This window comes from Pecten maximus, chromosome 14, assembly GCF_902652985.1.
Source record: "Pecten maximus chromosome 14, xPecMax1.1, whole genome shotgun sequence".
In the NCBI taxonomy this organism is placed as follows: Eukaryota; Metazoa; Mollusca; class Bivalvia; order Pectinida; family Pectinidae; genus Pecten; species Pecten maximus.
Window position 1 is genome coordinate 29,831,848 of NC_047028.1, and position 6,000 is coordinate 29,837,847.

The following is a 6,000-nucleotide window of genomic DNA, read 5'->3' on the forward strand; positions in this document are numbered from 1 at the left end:
CATGACAGCAAAGACAACAGCGGAAGTATTCTTTAACAACTTTGTTGTTCATTATGGACTTCCCAAAAGAATCCATTCAGATCAAGGCCCAAACTTCATGAGTAGACTTATGAGAGAACTTTGTACCATTACTGGAATGGAGAAGTCAAACACCACACCGTACCATCCTATGGGAAACGGGCTCTGTGAAAGGTTTAATCGTACGCTTCTGGGCATGTTAGGTACTTTGTCTGAAGATAAGAAAACCAACTGGAAGTCCCACGTCAATCCCGTAGTGCATGCATACAACTGTACTCGGCAGGAGTCGACTGGCTATACACCGTACTTCCTTATGTTCGGACGAAATCCGAGATTGCCTGTAGATCTAGCCTTTGGAGTTGACAACACCACATATTCATCACGGTCTTTTACCACGTATGTTGACTCTCTGAAGGATAGACTTTCCAAAGCGTATGAACTTGCCTCAGCGTTCTCGAAACGGAAGAAGACGAGACAAAAGGATGTGTATGACTCCAAAGTTAGAGGTGCTATTCTTACAGTTGGTGATCGAGTACTCGTGAAGATTGTCGCTTATGAAGGAAAACATTAAAGTTTGTTTACAAACACATTTTTGCTCACGTCACCAATTAATAATCTTTTCGGGTGCATAACTTGGGCTCCGCCCACTTTCCCTTATAAGGGCACTACATAGGGTCAGTGGTCAGAGGTCAAATCTGATTGGTCATTAGGCCAACATCTTCATCACAAAAAAATTTCACTGACGCCATCTTTAGAAAACATTGAAGACATTTATGGAAAATTGATAAAAAAAATACTGATTTGGAAGCGAAAACCTCCCCCCCTCCCTTCAACAATTAAAGCTTTATGAATATCATGTTATCAGTTACAAAGAGTTTATAATTTTGTTGTTAACTTTCATATATATGTATGCAATTTTTCAACTTAAATGATGTATGTAAATATGTTAAAGACTATATATGTTCAATACATGTTTGATGTTATAGTGGCAGGCGTATTTTTGCCGCTCACCTTTGCTTTTCATAGATGTATTGATACGTTTTTATGTTAATTTTAATAAATAAGCGTATTTTTGCCGCTCACCTTTGCTTTTCATAGATGTATTGATAAGTTTTTATGTTAATTTTAATAAATAATATTAAGGCGACCCACAGGGGTGAGCCCAAATATTTTGCCAAACATTGGTGTCATTGTTTTCTGTATAAAGCAAACAGAGCTCTCAGCTTGGAAGTACATCTTGTCAGTTAAATTAGAAACAAGTTTTAAGAAGGGAGTGAGTCTATTCTTGGTAATGGGACACAGAGCACAAACAAACTCTCTGACAAGTGGGAGGAATATCCATATGTAGTCACTTCTCAGCCTAACCCAGATGTGCAAGTGTATGAAGTTAAGAGGGAAGATGGAGAGGGAAGGTCGAAGACGCTTCATCGTAATTTACTTCTGCCCATTAGCTTTCTACCTGGACGACCAGAAAAACCTATACCAGTACCAAGACCCCGCAAAACAAGGAAACCTCAGACTACACCTGTTGTGCAAGACGAGGACAGCGAGAGTGTAGCTGAGACATCAGCAACAGACGAGATGATGGTAGTTTTGGAATGTGAAGTTGATGACGTCACATCCGGACCCAGAATTGACCATCAAGATGAGTCTGAGCAGGTTGATGAGGAGGGAGAAGAGGACGCTCTTCAAGATGACTCATCTACTGCGACGGGAGGTACTGGAGAAGACCTGGACAGTGACAGTGAAATCCAAGAGGACGTTCCATCTGTTCCACGAAGGTCTCAGAGAGACAGAAGAAAACCATCTTGGATGAGGAGTGATGCATATCAGTTCAGACAGCAGCCTCAGCCTGATTGGAAGGTGCGAGCTCAATATCTGGAGTCTGTCGCAAGGTCCAGTGTCTTGAAGGGAAAAGAAGATGATGTCGCTTCAACCCTACTGAACATCATTTCTGGACAATAAATGTGTTTTAATTTGATCTATTTTTATTCTAACATAGTTTTCATTTGTTTCAGCATCTTTCTTCTGCAATCAGTGTCGAGGACGACTTTTCACAAAGCAGGGGAGGATGTAGCAGGGACATATTTTAGTGTGTTTGATAGTTTTATTTTATAGGAGTTTCCCGTCCGTCAACGTAATATGTAACGCGTCCGTAACTTAATTCGTCCGTTATAGTATCGTCCGTATTATTGTAGTTATGTATACGTTTTGTGTGCGTTCGTTTTGTTTGTGTTGTACTCCGTAATTGTAGTGTCCGAGTGGTCAGTCTGTGTGATGTAACGTCAAATAGTGTCTCTGTTATTTCATTGGTTGTTTTATTGGCGGGAATATATTCTTTGTTAGAGTCAGACATACATTTTCCTTCTGACTGGACAGGAATTTTACCAACTTGTCTGTGACCTGATCTATTCGCTTTTGTTAATAATACCAGTAGAGATACGTGTAATTCACGGGTGTTCTCCGTACCTGGATATTTGGAGCTTTGAGCCATACTCAGGTATTATTATTATTAATATTACTATTGTATAATATATCTATTTAAAATGTAAGGATAGATATATTCTTTACTTGTCTTTTAATTATGGATCTTTGTAGAAGTGTAGTTTTGTAATTGTAATAGCGTAACGTATTGTTTCAGTCATTTTGTCAGTATAAGAGTTATTTCCCTTTGTGTATGCGAGTTGTGAATGTATGGTTAGCTTGATAGTGTATTTATTATTGTTTCATTATTTGTTACAGTGTCCGTATTTTACGATGAATACTGGAATAAAACCTCGACCACAACCCCGTGGATTTGTTGTATTTTTGCAATAATATCACCACTATTACATAAATAATATACAAACGTGTAAACAAAGGCGAAACATTGCTGGTACAGTGTATATAATATTAACCTTCATTAAACCAATCAATTAAAACATGGAAACAATCTTGGTCGACGTGCCTCTTACATTATGAGATTTCCGTGCATAATCTTTGGCCTTGATTTATATATCGGACTATATATATAGGCACCGTATAGTATCCCTTAATAGTGGAACACAGGCTCAACTATGTCTGTCGTACCCACAGTTATATTAATAACTATAGGGCTAAACCTCATCCCTGACTTAATCTCCACGATGGGTGTATATAATACCCGCGTGTTGCCGGAAATTTCCCCGAGATGTTGCGATTGGTTAGCAAGCGTGTAAAACGTGGACGAGTTGTCTTCAAAACACACGTATATGACCTGGTATAAGTCATTTCGGTCCAATTACATTTCATGTATAGTAGATACACTGCCGCAATGCCGAAATCGATCGAACGTGTTTCGAAGACAACCCGCACACGATTGAGATTTTTGTGTGCACGTGCAGCCCTGGCCAGTTGTTTGACGAAGGCGACCGTGTGCATATCGCCGTAGTCATCAAAACGTCACGTACATGTAGAACCATTCATTGGTTGTCCTGGGTATACGTATGTATTCTACATTAAACATACAACGTTAATCCATGCGACAGAACCACCAGTAGCTTTTGCCATTCTACGTAATGAAAAGTTTGACTGGTGTAGATATTTCATTCTTGTCACGTCAGCAACTTTTATTTATATCAAACTATATTTGGGACTATAGGTTTTGCCTGCGTCCTCCGTCCGTCCGGTTCATAATGATATTAGGATGCTGATTCTTCGCATAAAGATTCTTTGGGTGTGTGGCATTACTTTTGTACAGTTAAAAAATTAAAAAAGATTTTTTTGCAATATTATGGACTTAATTGTTTTCTCTGTATTCTTGAGGTTAAAGTTTTGTAATGGCTCTCCATTGACTTAATAATGATATTAATACTATGCTGTGCTATGCAGAATCATGTTTATATTTCAATCCAAGGCTGTTATTACACATTTAACTTTGAATTCACTTTAGATTCTTTTACTCTGTACAGTAGACATACAAATTGTACCAAAAGAATATCTGAATATCTTGTAGGGGCCGGAAACATTGTTTATTCAACCCAATAGAGTTGAATGTACACATTGTTTGGAATGATCTTATTTTCATAAAATAATTGTTTCAGTTTTGGCTGAACTTTTATACTCAAATTTGGCTAAAGTTTTAACTTGAGGGCACCGGTAGGAGACATGCATTGGTTATATATTAAGCAATACTCGCAGAATGCTTGTTATTGGATATTCATATTTTTGTCAGGGGTCATGATGACCTATTGCCATCGTGCTTCGCTCGTCGTCGTCCCTGTCCTGCAGGTAGTGCGTAAGAATTGTACCTGCTGCCCCCTTTGGCATGATCGTAAGAGGCGACTAAATTTGGGATATTATCTTTAATCTTCTTTCTAAACAACTTTCTACTTCCTAATGTCTCCCTTGACAATGCCTCTCTTTTGGCCTTTAGTTGAGCGTTCGCCGCTGTGAGGAAGGCTTTGGGTTCTGTCCCCTAGCCGAGACAGACCAGAGTCTTAAAAATGGTAGTTGCTACTCCTGCTTAGCGCTCAGCATATTTGGAGTGGAACGACTGGTTCGCCCGTTGTCAGTATAATGTGACCGGGTGGGTTGTGCTGCTGGGTGTCTACGGCAGTATGTTCCAGTGAGGTAGCACTATAAATCGGCAAAAGTTCCGGCCTATCACAAGGAGACTTAACACGAACATACCGCAGCCTCCCAAAAACACATACGCACTCACCACACGCATGCATGTCGCACGCACGAGAGCCGTCCTTAAATGACCTTAGCTGTTAATAGGACGTTAAACAAAATAAACCAAACCAAACCAAACCCCCTGCTGATGACCTCGTGGCCGTGAGAAATGTGCAATATGCAGGTTGCAGTATAACGGAAATGTCACAAGGGTCGCTATTCTGGGTACTAGGGCTGGATATTGATAAAAAAAAGTACCTACCTCCGATATCAGAATAGTCATCGAGGATTTCCTGTTGTTTTTCTTGAAACGACACTATCCTTTGATGCTAAGATACCTTTTGAACCAAACAGTCTATGAACCAGCGCATTCCTCGAAGCCTCTGGTACATCATGTTTGGCAAGATTGCGAATGGCATTTTCTTTCGAATGTTTACACTTATAATGGAACCATTTATCACAATTGTCACATACTTCATTTTTTACTCCCATCAGTTTTCTACACAAACCCCGCGGGATGCCTAGCTGCCATAATTTATAATAAACAATTCTTAATCAAAGCACTAATTACACTAAAATTATGATTTAATACAATACAAAAATTGTATGTTAAGTCGAGAAGTGTAACATTAGGGTGTAATACAGTAAAGTAACTAAGTCCTAAGTATTCAATAACCAATACACTTAATTTATTTCAGATAAAAAAACAAATATATGCGACCTACTATGACTAATACAAAATTGTAAGTCAATAAGTTGAAAGGTGGAATCAAAATATAAAAGGGCAATTTCATATAATCACATAATTGCATACATTTAAAATAATAAGGTCTTTAACATACAATGTTCAAACCAACTTGTTTACCGACATCGTCGCAAGCGAGACAACTTTATTCATGCACAGTCCGTTAGTAATTTAAAAAAAATGAATACCTCATACAGATCCTTGATCAATCTCCTGACACCGATTCTTGCCTCCTTCTGTTTCGATAGGTCATAATAGATATCTGCTGTCCGGGGATTGGCGATCATATGCTTCGCTAGCACCCTCTGCTGATAACATATCGTGGCCGTGAGAGATGTGAACGTTTCTTTTATCTCCTTGGTGACAGTCCGACTCTTACTTGACAAACTTTGGCATAGTATGATGAACAGACATTCCAGAACAAACATGATTTCTTGTTTACCATTTTTCGCGGGCTGGGAGCTTGTCTTAAAATCGTAGTGAAAACCAGCTTCGATGCCGACCAAAGCTCCACCTGGCCACGTACACCCTATGGTCTATCATGAGGGACGCCTTTTCTGATCGGATCGTCTTGTGATATTAGATCAGTTAAAAATCAATTG